Source organism: Canis lupus, chromosome 33, assembly GCF_048164855.1.
Source record: "Canis lupus baileyi chromosome 33, mCanLup2.hap1, whole genome shotgun sequence".
NCBI lineage: Eukaryota > Metazoa > Chordata > Mammalia > Carnivora > Canidae > Canis > Canis lupus.
This window is the reverse complement of record NC_132870.1, coordinates 17,842,013-17,859,131: the sequence shown is the minus strand read 5'-3', so window position 1 is coordinate 17,859,131 and position 17,119 is coordinate 17,842,013. Positions and strand designations below refer to the sequence as shown.

Genomic DNA, 17,119 nt, shown 5'->3' with positions numbered 1-17,119 from the left:
GGGGTTGATTTACTAGCACTCCTGCAACCTGAGGCTCTAACATTTATCAGGTACAGACAGCATTTATATTGTTCAAATAAACACACCAGAATACCTTTTGCTGGACTGCACTTAGTAGAAAACAAAGCTCCTAATGGTAGTAAAATTTTTTATTTCCCAAACTCTTAGTATTGGGTTAAATTATTATTAACAGCTAATAACTGTGCATAAACTAAATAGCCTAAATTAAATTATAAGAAAAGCAAAAGTAATCAAGTCCTCATCACATTCCAGGGAAACAAACCAATCAACTAACAACCACTTGAACTATCATGTGGTGCAACAGTCCTAAGACTTCCAATGATTCAACATTTCCTCCAGCTTCAATTAACATAATACAGGCTAAATACCTGAAGGAATTTTACTTAAAAATTCAATCACTTAAGATAAATTTAGGATATTCCTTTACTTTATCTACCCAAAACAAAATTTTATCAAAATTGCATAAGTAAAAAAAAATGTATATATAAATATACTACCAATTTTCCTCTAAAAAAATTCCAGGGTAGTAGACAAATTTTCTGCATTCTTTTTGTCATGGAATCCACAGCATATAAGTTAAAAGGTATGACAACTTCTACTCAAACTTTTCTTCAGACAGCTCTACCTGATAAAGGCAGCCAAGGAGAAATCTTTCTGTCTCAAAAGAGCCTTTGCATTCTTTTATGAAAACCCCCAGCAATCCCAACTTATATCACCATACCTGTTTTTTTTTATAGTAGACAATACCATAATTGAAAATCAGGAGCTGTATTTTATGCATTTTTGCATATTCACAAAACATTTCTTTGTGGTGGTCAATAAATATCTAATTAATGAATTAATAATGAAGACTTATCAACCCTCCAAGGTTGAAGATAAAACATTAAAGCAGCGTGGTGCTGGTATGACCGTCCACAATACACATGACCACTTCCAAGCCCTGACCACCATTCTCTCCCTCCCTGGTCAAATAAGGAGAAGTGAAAAACAGGTGAAAATGTGAAATAAGAGGTGTCATTATGTTCCAAACAAGAAGGGTGGATCAGTGAGAAAGAGGATTCAATTATTAAAGACTGCAAACTCAAATGAAAAATAAAATAGGACCATAAATCCACTCAATTACTTGTTCCTTCAGTAAACAATTTTGAATATTCACAATATGCCAGGCATGGATAACATAAGAAGTAAATAAGACACAACTCCTCCCTCCAAGTAGCACGCAGGCAAAAGCTGTAATATATACTAATAAAAGCAATGCAAACACATTACTCTATGCATAAGTGATAAAGAGATATAAGTACTCAGTCACTGAGGAGGAAAGGTGGTAGTGGAATTATATCTTAACAGGTAATCTAGGATAAGAGGTATAGAGAGATCCATTCCAGAGAGAAGCAGAGCAAGGGCATAAAGAACAAGTAAATATGACATTTTAATTCCTACATAAAGTGAATGACAAGTTCAATTTTCATGAATAAACACACTAAATAAACTGTTAGTACCTTTCATAGTACAATTAAGACACTAAATGTAGTAAACTGAAATCATCTGAAATATTTTTATCAAAATCTGACATTCCAATTTTCTACTCACCTCATGTTACTTATGTTGCTTTATGTTCCAGTTTTCAAATTATTTTGTCATTGTTACTTTTGTAGGTTTACCATTGCTTAATGATCTAACTTCCTTCGTTTCAAAGACAATTCAATAGTCTTAAAAATTAGGTTGTAATTAAATGAACAAAACCTACTGCTAATTTCACTCGGCTGCTTGCTGGAAATCATGCTGGACTGCAGAGAAATTTCCCTGAGGGTAACCTGTTGAGACACAATTATGACTAGGACATGGAATAAGCAATCCTGTGTTTGAACTTATAGTCACACTTTGCATATATTTTAAAAGATTTTTCAAACTATGGTTAATAATTCACTAAGTAACACTGCCTTCAATGTTGGGATGGATGAATTTTCATAGGCAGTGGGCCAGACTGATTGCTACAAAGTGATGTGTTCTCTTCGGTACAATAATTGCAATGAACTGTGATGATTCATTCTGGTATTTTCCATTCATTTTATATCACCTTTGACCCTTTTAAGAGGTCTGAATGGAGCCTGGTCCTTGACAGCCCTGTGAAGATACAGTCGTGTTTCACACAGGCAGCAGCTTTCTGATCACTGGCTTCCATGGGCTGCTGCGTGCCTGAGGGCTCTCCCACAAAAACTAGCCAGACAGTGTTACTGCTGAAAGCTGAGGAGAAGCCGAAGTAGTAAGATGCAGTGAGCAGGGTCCAGCCTATGCAGACAAAATATCCAAAAGAGTCAAAATTTCTCCAAAGCACACATGGTTCACTTACGTAGTGACAAAGGACAAACCAAGCAGCTGTGGCCAAGAAGACAGGAGATGCTGGCAGCTGTGCATTCGTCACCTTTAATGAAGACTTCGCTTCTCACAGTCATGAAGTCCAACCATATGGTTCTTGATATTTTAAAAGATTAATTTTAAGAATCACTGGGAAAATCTGTCAGTACTTATGCCGAGCTAGATCTTAGGAAGAGATGGGATTTCTCTTCATTTTTATAGAACATTTTTTCCTCCTTCCTTACAAAAACACAAGGTTTCAATATCTGGCCAGTTAAAACTATTACCATTCATAAATTCGGCGTGTCTGAGAACTTGATATAACTTAAAACATGTACCACCCACAACCATAATTTTGGCTTAGCCAAGAGAAAAACATCAAATTTAGAATCCCATTAAATGCTATAATTAGAAATTCACTGAATTAGTTTAAATAGTAAAATTGGAAGATTAAAATCAAGGATGTTTTAAATTCAAGTGGTTTTTCTTTTTCTTTTTACACATAAAATGTCTTATGACATCCCTAACAACACGTATATCTTTATTTTATGACTTTAGAATTAACCCAGAAAGACTGGCTACAAAGAAGCATGGTAGATTTTATTGTCCCAAAATGGCCACAGCAATATCTCCCACTACAAATGCTCTTCTTATATCCCTCTGACAGGTGAAGTCGAAATTCTTTTCTCTTAAATCTGGTTAAGCTTATGACTATGGTGCAAGTAACACTATGTGCTTCAAGGTCAGGTGATAAAATGACTCAATTCCCACCTTACTCATAAGAACCTGCATTCTTGAAGTCTTTGGCAGCCACATGAGCAGTCTGACCATGCAGAGGACACGATGCTGTAAAAAAGCCCAAATTTATCCAATGTGGTGAAACAGAGGGGCCTCAAGACCACATTAAGAGGGAGAAGCCTGGACAGCTCCTGGCTGCATCAGCCTCCCACCTTTCCAGCTCCAGACACCATCTGACCGAAAATCTATGAGAGACTCTGTGCCAGAACCACCTAGATGAGCTCTGCCCCAGATCCTGACCCACAGATACCAGGTAAGAAATGTAACACCATTGTTTTTGCCATTCTAAGTCACCAAGTTATACAGTTATTTGTTAGAAAACCGCAGATAACTGGAACACACTTTGATAGCAGAAGTTTAGTGGTATAATAAAAAATTAAATAAGCCCAAACATAGAGTATTGGTCTTTGGACCTGACCAAGGATGGGATGCCTGAAGGAGACTGTCAGTGGAAGACCAATGGGCCTACAAGAGTTGGTTTGTGACAGCTCCAGAGAAATAAGGGTTTTGTTTGGGGAAGACAGAGAAAAGGACACTCTTGTTATATAGCTACAGAACTTTTAGGAATACTATTGCCCACCATGATGTGCAAAACAGAAAATCTAACGATTTCCAAAGATCTAGCTAAGGAGATTTCCAAACAGAATACTGAAAGGAGCATCTGCTTTCCTTTTGCTACTTACGATGAAATGTACTCAGAGAAAGGGGGCTTAAAAAATAAACTGTTCAGTTTTCAGCAAAATTTAGAGGGACTAGAAAGAGATAGGATTTGCTGGGTTTGAAAAGAAAGCTATTTTTCATTCCTGATTGCTTCAGAAAGCATAGGAGTCAAAATAAGAGCAAGCCTCAGGGAAAGACAGAATGCAGGTGTAGTCAGGAAGATCTGGTCCACATACAAGGGGTAAGTGTGTGATTAGAAGTATTCTTCATTAACACCCCAGGAATAGTAAAGTGGATCTTCCGAGCACGTGCAGCCAACTTTCCCTGATGAACAACAGGACACAAGGAATCACTAGGGTGTTTATCCTACTGCAAACTCACAGAGAACCTCTAATAAAAGGAAGGATTATCCCTTAAATTTTGTGAGTGCGGCTTTTGCTAAAAAGGTGGATTATAAATTGATACATAAGAAGATCTAAAGATTCTTAAAAATTTCATGATCTTGAACTAAAAGGAAACAAAGACAATTCAAAATAAAAGGTGGCCTTTGGACTCCCAAACTTGCAAGCACACAAAGAAGGCTGAGAAAACTTGTCAGCTATAAATATAGGACATGGGTTTGGGTTTCTATTCGGGGCGGGGGAGGGGTTGGAGAATGATGATTCAAAAGATAGAAATAAGAATACAGTGGCAGGAGCCAAGGGTCACAAAGAACAATTCCCAGGGAACAGACTGAGCCCTAATTAAGCAAATGGTGGTAGGACAATGTAGGTTTCAGATTTGTTTTGTAATAGCCTCTCATGTCTCCTTTTCTGAACAGGAAGGATCTATAGAATTTTCCTGTGCTTTGTCACACCATTCAATGTTGGGTGAGTGAAGGACAGGTAACTTTTTAGTTCAAAGCTTTTCAGAAGGACCTCTGATTCATGTGTTTTCAATATTCAAGAAATCTTACCTAAGGAGCCTCATCTGTACCTGGACTTGACTAAGAAGACAAGAACCTGGACTTCAAGCTAATGCAGGAATGAAATGAGACTCAAGGGCTTTAAGGGCAAGAATAAGCCTATTTTACAAGTCTGAGAGCTGTAACTGTTGTGGTCAAAGGATGGAGAGAGGCAGATTATTCTCCAAAAATAACCACAATAACATCTCCCATCCCACCATGTTCTTCTCATAATGTAACTGACATTCCCGCCAGCAAGCATGGGATTCACATGCTTTCACTTTGAATTTTTGACTACAGCATAAGTGAAGCTACATGACTTAGTGACTGGGGCATGAAAGGTAATGGAGCTCTCACACTGCTCACTCTAATACTCTTTTTTAAAAATCTATTTTTATATTGAAGTATAATTGACACAAGTGTTACACTGGCTTCAGGTATACAACATAGTGGTTCTATAAGTTTATATATTATGCTATGTTCACCACAAGGTAGCAATCATCTACCACCATACAATGCTGTTACGATACCACTGGCTATGTCCCCTATGCCATGCCTTTCATCCCCATGACTTATTCATTCCATAACTGGAAGTCTGTACCTCCCACTCCCCTTCACCCATTTTGCCCATCCCCTCACTTCCCTTTGCTTCCTTCTGGTAACCATCAGTTTGTTCTCTTTACCATTTGCTCTTAAAGCATTCAGCTATCGTGACAGCAAAGTAACTGCCTTGAAGCTACCATAACGTGAAGCCTGAATTTGCCTATTTAGATGGACCTCATGGACAAGCCCTAAGATTACATGAGAAGAAAGACATGCTGGACTGGCTCTCAGTTGCTTCAGCTGCCCACCATCCCAACCCCAGTCATTTTCTGACTGCAACTGCATAAGAGAACCTGAGTCAGAAGTAAAGAACCACACCTTATACAAATTGCTGATCTATAAAAAACATGAGATAATAGTTGTAGTTTGAAGCTACGGTGGATGGAAATGATCATACAACGAGAGGTAATAATAATGAAAAGTATGAATTATTACTGAAGGAATAGATATTCTGATCAAACTTTACAAAGAAAAACAATTTTTTTTTAAAAAAACATAGTCTTTAGGTGAAATCATTAAACAAAACCAAAAAGAGGTCAGATTATAACCTCGAGGTATTAAATAAAAGCAAATTAAAAAATGCTCAGATTCAGTCACCAAACTACCCAAGTCTCCAAAAAGGACCTGAATCTCAGAGAAGCCTAGAGGATATTTCTTGGACAGAGTTAGCTCTGCACTTCTTCACAACAAACCAATATTCTGGGACCTATTTTCAATGTTGGCCAGGGGATACATGTGACTCCTAACTCACCTGGCTCTCTGCCAAAGCCCACATGCCGAGGAGACCTTAGAGCCTACAGCTGCCCCAACACCCTCTAGGACACCTTAAATAACAATCTTGAAGCTTCCTCGCTGTGCATTCTACTGGTTTTTCAGAGTTAGTGAAACATCTTTTTTGATGTTTTATGGGATCTTTTTGAATCAGAGCACACAACTAAGAAAACAGAATGCATCAAACTCTAAAACATCTGTTCCAAATCTTTTGTAGTTCATTTCTCTTAGCTGCTCTGTCAATAGGTAAAAATAAATGTGTGTTTGGGGAAGCATGATGTGGAAGAAGGAGGCGACTGTCTGCAGTTAAATAAATTAACAGGTGTTTACTAAGTGCTTAGTGTGTTCCCTGCCTATGCTAAGAGATTTTGAGACACACAAAAGTATAAACCATGAATCCTATTCTGAAGCAAGATTTAATGCAGCTGAGGAGACTGATCTAATTAGCAAAAATCCCAAAAATTATAAAATAAAATAACCATGGGCACCTGGGTGTCTCAGTGGTGAGTGTCTGCCTTTGGCTCAGGGCATGATCCTGGGATCCTAGGATGGAATCCTGCATCGGGCTCCCTGCGGGGAGCCTGCTTCTCCCTCTGTCTATGTCTCTGCCTCTCCTTCTGTGTCTCTCATGAATAAATAAAATCTTTAAAAAATAAAAAAATAAAAGTAAAATAAAATAACCAAGCACTAAACTATGATATAGTATTAGATACAGAGCCTTGCTTAAGCTTCACAGAAGATATGCAAAACAACACCACCACCTAAGACACAGTGAGGATATCATGATAGGAACATAAATGGAATCTGCAGTTGCAGATAGTGGGTAGGTCTATCTGATCACATCAGGATTTGAGATCAGAATTGAAAAAGAGATGAGGGATGGCATGATCAGAAAATGGGGAGCCCTGAAAAATCATCTAAAAAGGACTAATGTCGATAAAGGCTGTTGAAAAAAGATTCAAAGTGGAAAAAAGATATCTGAAATGATTCTTCTATAGAAATTGCATGCTAAAATTTCTTAGTAAATAAAATGAAGGATAAATATTTAGGTTAAGACAGTATTTAAATATATATATATAATGAATTCAGCTCTAATAGCCCTAATATACTTAGAACACATACAACTTGTTAAGGAAAACAGTAATAGGCAAAATCATGTAGACAGAACTCCTAGAAAAAAACCACAGCCATGAAAATAATTTAACTTCACTAGGGATGAAACAAATGTAACTTAAAACAACAGTGAGAATTTCCAGCTAAGTAAATCAGTGTGAGTTCTGATAAAACTCAATACTTGCAAGGGTGTGGAGAGAAAATCAAACTGCTGATTGTAAATATGAATTAATATAAACATTCTAGAGAGCAATTTGGATGTATGGCTGCAGTTTAAAATGTCAATCTTAAATGCTTTTTGGTTAGGAATTTTTAGAAGTCTATCATAAGTGTCGCACATTCAAAGACTGAATTTTGAATTGAGTAAGCAAATTCTGAATAATCATCAAAGTGCAGTGGCTATCAGCCATTATTATGACATTGATATTTATTTAGCAGCTACTATGACCTGGTTCTGTGAAAATGCTCTTACTATACTACTTCTAATATTTAAATACTTCAAGGTCAGCATGATCTCCATTTTCTAAATGGTAAAACTAAATAATGTAAAGTTACAAATCCAAATGCACTTATAAGTAGAATTGAAATCTGCCTATGTCTGACTCCAGGATTTGGCTTTTTCTACTATGTCTTTATACTCGAAGATAAGATTATATTCTGTTTCTTTTATTTATAGAACTTTGTCTAGCACATGAACTATCTTAGGTGCAAAACCTACCTATAATAGTTTAAAATTATAGGGTTTTAGAAGAGATTAATTGTGTCCTGGCTTACAATTTTATGGCAGCAAGTGCTTTTAATTAGGTTATATTTTATTGTTAATAAAATTTATGTTAGCCTCATTATTAGAATTTACATAAAAAGTTATTAGATGCTTTTAAAACTTGGACTTTGTTGGATTAAACAATCCAGAATATTCTGTAACATTAAATATTGAAAGTAATAAGTCTGTTGATACATAAGCAACAAGAGAGAAACAGTAATGAAATCTGACCTTTGTGGTGCCACACTCAATTAGACCAAGAAACAAAATAGATATGAAACTGTTGCCTGCCATTGAGGCATCTCTGAATTAAATTAGAATAGTACATGCTTATCCATCATGTTTTAATTGTCATATGAAACTTAACACTGCAGTTAACGGACTTAGGTGACAGAGGACAGGGCTAAATTGTTTTCCCTTAAATTGACAAGTAGAATAATAAACTACCTTGGTAAGATTTAGATTTTAGTAGTGACTAATTCATGTTGAATTTAAACACCTATGTGATCACTCTAGTCTAACCAACTGACACTCATTTTTTTTTTTACTTAAATCAAACATTCTTTTTTTTTAAAGACTTTATTTATTTATTCATAGAGACAGAGAGAGAGAGAGAGAGAGGCAGAGGGAGAAGCAGGCTCCATGCAGAGAGCCTGACGTGGGACTCGATCCTGGGTCTCCAGGATCACGCCCTGGGCTGCAGGCGGCGCTAAACCGCTGCGCCACCAGGGCTGCCCTCAAACAAACTTTCTAAATAAAACACATTCATTCCCAAAAGGAAAATGGTTCTTTTTATTTATCATATTCCATGGCCCAGTTCTCTAACCTTGCAAATACTCAAACTAAGGCTCAGAGAAGTTTGGTGACTTTCCACAAAGTCAATCAGAGACACCAAATAGTTTCTCCAAAACCTGACAACTCTACATATTTTCTCTGACAACTTTTTCAAGTCCCTTGCCTCCCTACTATGGGATATAGCTAGATTCTCACAAACACTTATTTAACATACAATTCTATTATGTTATCAAAAACTTGACTAGGCCTCCGGACAGCACCTTACTTTTATTCAAAAGATGCAAAACATACCATACAGGGCAGGTCACACCTCAGGAAACACCTGAATTGATGTTCATATCTGTCTATACTCTCAGCATCAGGGCCCCATAATCCAGAAGCTCTCAGAGAACCAACTCGCTCAGCAACCTCACCTGTTAAGTTCTAAAACTCTGAATCTCTGCAATTGAGCTGGTTCTAACTGTCCAACTGCAAATGGATAGATTTCTGTTATAAATGATGTCAAAAGTACCATGTTGAAATCACCATGGGGTGATTAATCACTCCCTCTAGTTCAATAATGAGTAATAGCAAAGCCCCTCCTAAATGTTATCCTGTTAGGGGAACTGAGTTGTATGAAGTATATGAAGGAAGACTATGAAGTGTTCTTATGAAGGTTTTTCAGCCTTTGTGGTTCAAATGGGAACAAATTACTCTAGCAATGATTCTCAAAAACTACCAAAACGTCAAAACCTAACTACAGTGTTTCATAAATATAGAACATCATTTACATGATGTGCCACACCATCACGTTGTATAGCAAGCACTGTGGAATGACACTATGAGATAGCCCAAATTGCACAACTGTAAAATGTGTTAAGACAGTGTGTCTTTGGATAACTTGATAAGGATGGTTTATTTCAATGGGTTTACAAGCTCAACAACAAGAAAACAACAACAAAACCCACCTGAATTTAAAGGACTATAAAAAAATAAACCTACATATACAACAAAAATATAATCCTGACATGCAAGTAACTAAAAAGTTAATCTGTAATTTTAATTCTTAAGTAAATATTGAAACATTTAAAAGTATAATAAATATTTAAAAACTCATGAAGGTATCATATTCTTTTTACGTGTAAGGAACCACAAAGCAATCAAAACACAGTGACCACGAACTCCTTGACAGAATTCTAAACTTAAAGACAATTATTTGACAAAGTCAGAATTTTAATCTATGAATATTTATTGAGTATATATTGGGTACCAAACACTATTATAAGATCTGAAGATACAGAGAGGACAAAGCAGACAAAATTCCCTGCCCATATGGTGCTTATATTCTGGTGGGGAAAACAAATAATAAAGATACAAAAGTGAAATATATCATACATTAGTAGTAAGTACTAAGGAGAAAACTAAAACAGAAAAGGAAGATTTCTGCTCTGTTGATCCTATTATTCCAGCAACAACATAGGCTACCAAATGCAAATAGGATGTTTTAAAAATAATCAGGACTTTGTTAGGCCAAAATATTAAAAAAAAAAAAAGAAAATAGGCTTTATGATGGGTTAGGAGTTTTCTGAGAATATCACCCAATGTTAAAACAAAGGCCTTTAGGCTTTGAACAGAATGAACAGTAGCCTGGGAATTGTGGCCTTCTAATCAAGCTTCTCAGGGTCAGAACACAGTCGCAGGGACTGATGAAAGATAACCAGTGAAGGACACCTGGGAGGGCCAGATGAAACATGACTGCCCAGAACAACTGCTGGATAATCCACAAGCAAGTCATACAGTAAAGCTGGGAAAAAGGTAGAACATGTGGGAAACCTGGCAGCAGAAACCCCAGTTTCAGGGTACAGGAAAGAGATGGACCCCAAGAATTCAGCGAAGACCTAACTAGTTGGGAATATAAAACAAAGGGACAAGAATAGAATGTGCCAGAGGTAAAACTCACTAATCAGGAGAGATGTTAAATTCTCACAGACAGGGGAGGCTGGGTGGCTTAGTCAATTGAGCATCTGCCTTCAGTTCAGGTCATGATGCCAGGGTCCTGGGATTGAGCTCCACATAGGGCTCCCTGCTTAGTAAGGAGCCTGTTTGTCCCTCTCCCTCTAATGCTCACTCACACTTCCACCCCCTGCTCATGTTCTTTCTCTCTCTCTCTCTCTCTCTCAAATAAATTAATAAAATCTTTCAATTTTTTTTTCACTGACTTCACACAGGCGGGGGCCTGGGGGCACCTCAAACACCAGAGGCACACAAGCTGCAGGCCTGCCACCTGCCCAACAAGAAAAGCTGCCTTCAAGTGTTAGCATAAAACTTTAGCATTAATGCTAAAACTAAAAGAATATAATTCAGGCTGCCGCCCCTCAAATATTCCCCCATACTAGCATTTCAGTGTCTAAACAGGCAGTTCAAATTTTCTCAGTGACATTCTTCTATTTGATAAAGTAGGATATCTAGTTTCTAAATAAATGTATTTTGCCCAGAACTCAATACAATATTTCTACTTTTTCATCCAAAAAAAACCCAGCTTTTTAAAACCTGATCTTATTTTTTTTTAATTAATTACTGTGTCCCAGAGCTTAGCATTTTTTTTTTCAGAGCTTAGCATTATAATATTCCTCCTCATTGGAGGTGCAGAGATCTTGCCATGGGAAGTGAGGGAGATGTGAGACAGGTGGAGCCACCATTACTAACAAGGTTTGTAATCACTTTGGTCTCTATCTACCTCTTCATTTCTAAACAAATAAAGCATAATAAACCATACAAATATTACTAAGTAATGATGCCTAGAGAAAAGCTAGGAAAGTCCAAAAAGAAAAAGAAACAGTCTCCTTGAATATAAAGTAACAAGCATAGCTTATACTGGCATAGCTAGTGGGAAAATTAATTAAACTACTAAAATTTTATTATCACTACCTTTTGGAGAGGAGACACTCTTCCCAAAGTATGACAAAGAATATGGTCATTCTTGCATTATGTGTGATGGCTCACGTTCTATAACAAATTTCTGGATCTGAATTATTTTGAGCTCTTACAGTAGTACTACAATGAGAATTTTGAATGTTCTTACTATTTTATCAGTTTAAAAAATCTCTTTGACATAGATAAAAACACTTAAAAATGAAAGTTATCTGTTCTATAACAAAAATAAGAAAATGGAATGCAGTTACAGAAAGTCACTTTCCAGTAAATGTGATTGATAGACATAATCTGTAACAATAAGGTTGAATTTTTAACAGTCCCTACTACTTTCTGAATGGTTCTGGGCCTATGCAGCTTTTTCAGTTCAAATACCATTAATTACTGTGCGTAAGATAGATGTTAAAGGTGTTTATATGTCTACGTAACAGAGTTGAAGAGTGGACGAAAGGCCTAAGAATATTTGCTCTTAGTCAAAAATATCGGGAAATTATCCCTTAATTCCATAGTTTTATTTTTCTGTCAACTTACAAAACTTGAATACATCTCAACTTTGAGATATTTGTCACAGATTCCTATCTCCTTCCTACTTATCAGTATTGTATAAGAATATTTCACCTACTTGGTTTTTCTGCCTCTCTATGACACCTCCCAAGGTAAAATAATTGTTTCAATTACAAACTAACATATTTCCAAGGGCCCTCATTTTCTTCATGGAACTTCCAGAATCTGTTCTTTATCACCCTCACACCATCACTTAGGATACAGCTAAATTGTCTTCATGAAAACTTTCTAATATAAAACCTACCATATAAAATACTTTCCAATGATTGTATATAATATGAATTTAGGCAACAAACTTAAGTCTTTGACTCTTATGTGTACTTTAAAGCTAATAAAATGCAAAAAAAATTCTAGGGCATGACAATTAAGTCAAACTCTCTTGAGAACATTTATGCCATATATACCGAGTCAAGTAAAGGTTCTGGAATTACCCAGTTACTAGGAGATTTTCCATATAGCTCAGTAAAAAGAGTTCACAGCTTAAAGAATATTCACTGTATAATGGATTGCTCATTGAAAAAAAAAACTATGACCAATTCTAAAGTTTTATTTTTTCTTTATAGCATATTCTTTGTCCCTTGAATAGCAGACACATGCCTGTTTTTCTTATAGCAAAACTCTTACACTATGCTTCCTTCATGGGCGTTTAAGTGTTACATTTTCCTCTAAAACTGAACTATCACTCATTGTAATTACTCCTGATGCTATTTTTGTTTCTGTGCTTATTTTTTTATTCTTTTGATAATTTCTCTGAGAAAGGTAATTAAGTCTATATATTTAAACACCATTTTGAAATCTAAATATTTATTAGTTGGTTATATGAGAAGAATTCACTTTTACTTAGGTAAGTTTGAAGCTAATTTTAGCTTTAACATGTGTTCTCATGCAATGTATGCCTATAACAAGAAAAATTACCATGGCTGTAAATCAGAAACAACACAGTACTAGTTATCCAACAAGGTTGTGTTATTGCCACTTAACATGTGGTGAGAAAGATATTCCAACATGGCATATATCAACTTTCATCCCATTTCAAATGTCAATATTTAAACTTAGGGAGTCCAAAGCCAAGACTTTGTGTTGAGAGATTCAAAATCTTTTTCTATAACTGTGTGGTCCTGGTTCCATTCTCTCTGAGTGTTGGCTGCCTAATGCTTTCCCTGTGTGCCAGTGAACTTGCTTTCCAATGTTTCTTTGTCTTTTCCAATTCCACAAATGTTCCCTTGTTGGAACACCAGGTTGTTGCTTTAAATACCTTCAGAAGTGCTGAGTGCCTAAAGATGTGTTTATCGTATCAATGCTCCTCTGCATATATGTAAACATAACACAAACACACAATTAACTGCTTCAGTCTAAATCAAAGCATATTTTCTTTGAAACATATTCACCAAGAAGAGCATTTCTTCAGTGTACCACCAAATAAATTCAGAAGGAAAAAAAAATCAATCCCACAAAATTTACACAGGTTTAATCAAAGTTACTAATTCTCCTTATTTTCTCCAGTTTCTTTCAGTATTTTTAGACTAGGAGAAAATTAGCCTGAAGAAAAAAACAAAAAATATCTTGTAACCTCAACTTAAAACGTCTTACATAATAACCCAGGCCAGAAAATAAATCGATTTGCATGGACTCTCTTTGAACACCAAGACTTTCTTTGGCCACAGAGAGCTAGCTCATCTCTGATTTCTCCAGTGATGAGAAACACCATAAAGAGTTCATCTTGGTGGAGTGCCTACTATGCATAGGCTTTTGACATATAGTAGTTCAATCAGTCTTCATAACAACCCTGAGAAGGTAGGCATTCCCTATTTAAAAATAGCAGTCTAAAGTCAAATAGGCTTTAAGGTGATTCAGATCTGATTGCAAAAGCAGATATTCTGTTTTGTTCTGTTATCTAATAAGAAATGGATAGAGAGGACTTTAATGGATTCTCCTCCTCCTGTAAGTAAATATAATTTCATTTAAGTTATATTCTCACCAAATAAACGTAAAGCACATTTTCTCCTAACTTGAATGACTAAGCAGGTGTTTCTTTTTTCAATGATCAGTCAATGAAAGAGTAGATAGTAAATGATAGGAGGTACACAGAAATATAAGTTAAGGTCTTGGCAATTAAGCAGGTAAAGCTAATTGAAGTGACTGATCAATGAAAACACACTACTCAGTGTTTCAATGAAATGCATACAATGTCGGAAGGTAAATAACTTAAAAAAATGTGCCTTGATATTTTGAAAATATTAGGTTGTTTAAGATAAGAAAAACGGATAATTGGCCAGTCTATTTGCTAAAATATACTCTTGCATGGAAACTCTGTATTGGGAAAACTCTGTGTTAGTTCTAGTTTCTACTCTGTGGACAGTGAATGTGGAAGGTGCAAAAAGGCAAACAAGTAGCTGAAGACTTCTGAGAGGAGATGGAAGTTGCATGGTCTTGAGATAAATTTAGCATTTGGGAAGGCTAGAATACTCTAACCAGCAAACATATATTTGAGAACCAAGGACTAGAAAAACCTGAAATTCTCAAATATACTTATATAGCTGGAAGAACACTAGGACAAAACTCTCATTTCAAAGAAAATGGTTTGCCCAGTCCCACAGCTACAGTCAGGGCCTGAGGAAAAACACTGCTTACTTGCCAGGATGGCAGATGCTATTTCCACCCTAACAGTGCTTTCCCATCCATTGTCTAACAGTAAGGCTGCGCCCAGGGATTCTGGGAAGTTTCAAGAGCCCGGTGGGGAATGAAAGGAGGGGTATTCAGACATGGCAGGTCTGCTTTTATTTCTTTTATATATTGGACTTCTGATAAGATTTATGTGAAGAAAAGAACCTTTCTGTGTTAAAAAAAAAAAAAAATCACTCTTCAAAGCTTCATTAGTGATTAGTTGACACTGCCTAGTTCTATGCTACATGACACAGCACAAACATAAAAGAAAAAAAAAAGGCCTTTGCTCTCAACAAATTAATTTACTTACTCAACAATCAAATACTGATTGTATGTTGCGTGCCAGGTACTTAGCTATACGTTGAGAAATTCAATGGGAAGCAAAGAACTGCAAGTCTGGCCTGGGGTCAGGTGGTGGTGAACTAGGACATTAATCAAATAACAAAAACGAATACAGAACACAACTACGATAACTGGCATGAGAGAAAGTTATAAGATTCAAGAACATATGACCAGGAAACCTCAGTCTAGGGATTCGCTGTCTAATAGAGTAGAGGTGACAGTGTGAACCAGCAACTCCTGCAAATATGAGTGGTCAATAATAAGCACACATAGAGTTCAATGGTATCACAGTAAAGGCAATGATGAACTCAGCAGGAGGGGGCAGGGACACCTCACAATGAAGGTGGGACTCATGCTTCATCTAGGAAGTGCTAATAAGGACACGGTATTGCAGTAAAGGGGGAGGAAAAAAGAATATTTCAGACAGAGACACTGTATGTGCAAAAGGAATCCAAAACTGCGAAGAAATTAAAAAATGGCAAGCCCTCAAAGATAAAGTAAAAGGTGACTGTCTCAAAGAAGAAATGAAGTTACACATATATGCAGGTGCCAAATCAGACCAGGCCCTTGTACACCATGTTACAAATTGAGATTTAACCTGCATAGCCTGCCACAGAGGTGATGTGGAGTCAATGGAAGTTGTAATCAGGAGTGTGACATGATCAGAAAACTCACCCAGAAAGCAATGTGGAAGAAAGACCAGAATGGTGAAGACTAGTGGCAAAAAACAGTCAGAAGGTACTACTATTTTACAAGCAAAAGATAGCTAGAACTAAAAAAAAAAAAAAAAAAAGATAGCTAGAACTGTGGATTTGTCTTTGGTTTCCTAGCACATGTTGGCATTTTAAAAGTTATGTGAAAATAATTAATAAATGAATAGGAAATAATGTTGGCATGCTACCGTAGGGCAAGAATATAAAGAACCATAAAAGACCCACAAAAATATTATGACCTGATGCTATAGGAAATAGGAAGTCACTGAAAGTTTTTGATCAGAGGAGTGACATAATGCGAACTATGTTTAAGAAAGCTAGTGTAGGGATCCCTGGGTGGCGCAGCGGTTTGGCGCCTGCCTTTGGCCCAGGGCGCGATCCTGGAGACCCGGGATCGAATCCCACGTCAGGCTCCCGGTGCATGGAGCCTGCTTCTCCCTCTGCCTATGTCTCTGCCTCTCTCTCTCTCTCTCTCTCCCCTCTATGTGACTATCATAAAAAAAAAAAAAAAAAAAAGAAGGCTAGTGTATTGTATTCAATGGTTAAGTGATTACCTTACAAATGATTTAAGGAAGCTTACAGTAAGACAGCTAAAGTAGTTCAGGTATAAAGTGCAAATGCATAGCCTGATAAAGGACCCACACAAATACAGTAAAAAGGAAAAATAAAAGAGACGCTCGCACAGGAAAACAAATGCAGCCAAGTGATTAATAGCCTAGATAAGAGATCAGTAACTTTTTCCTATAAAGGGTTGGATCATAAATATCTTAGGCTTTGTGGGCGACATGGTCTCTAACACGGCTACCCAGCTCTGTCACTGTAGTAGGAGAGCAGCCACCACCTATCATTAACAATATGTAAATAAATGGGGATATCTATGTTCCAATGAAACTTTACTTACGTAACAGGTAGTAGGCTCAATCTGGCCTATAGACCATAGTTTACTGACTCCAGGATACAACTGGGGACAGTGTATCAGTCCTGAGTATGTTCACCCATGAGAGACAGAAAACTTAAAATAATAGTCCCTTAAATAAGACAGAAGTATAGAGGCACCTGGGTGACTCAGTGGTTGAGCATCTGCCTTTGGCCCAGGTCGTGATC

General features: G+C 36.7%; 1 protein-coding gene and 1 long non-coding RNA gene across 3 annotated transcripts in view; one reads left to right on the top strand and one right to left on the bottom strand.

Moving 5' to 3' along the window:
* BMPR1B (bone morphogenetic protein receptor type 1B) overlaps positions 1-17,119 on the bottom strand; it is a 393,829-nt gene that overhangs the window by 175,166 nt on the left and 201,544 nt on the right. The window lies entirely within an intron of this gene.
* Positions 3,171-6,442, top strand: LOC140623687 (uncharacterized). The gene is made up of 3 exons (XR_012023241.1): positions 3,171-3,427; positions 4,655-5,118; positions 5,476-6,442. It is a non-coding gene; the product is annotated as an uncharacterized lncRNA (long non-coding RNA).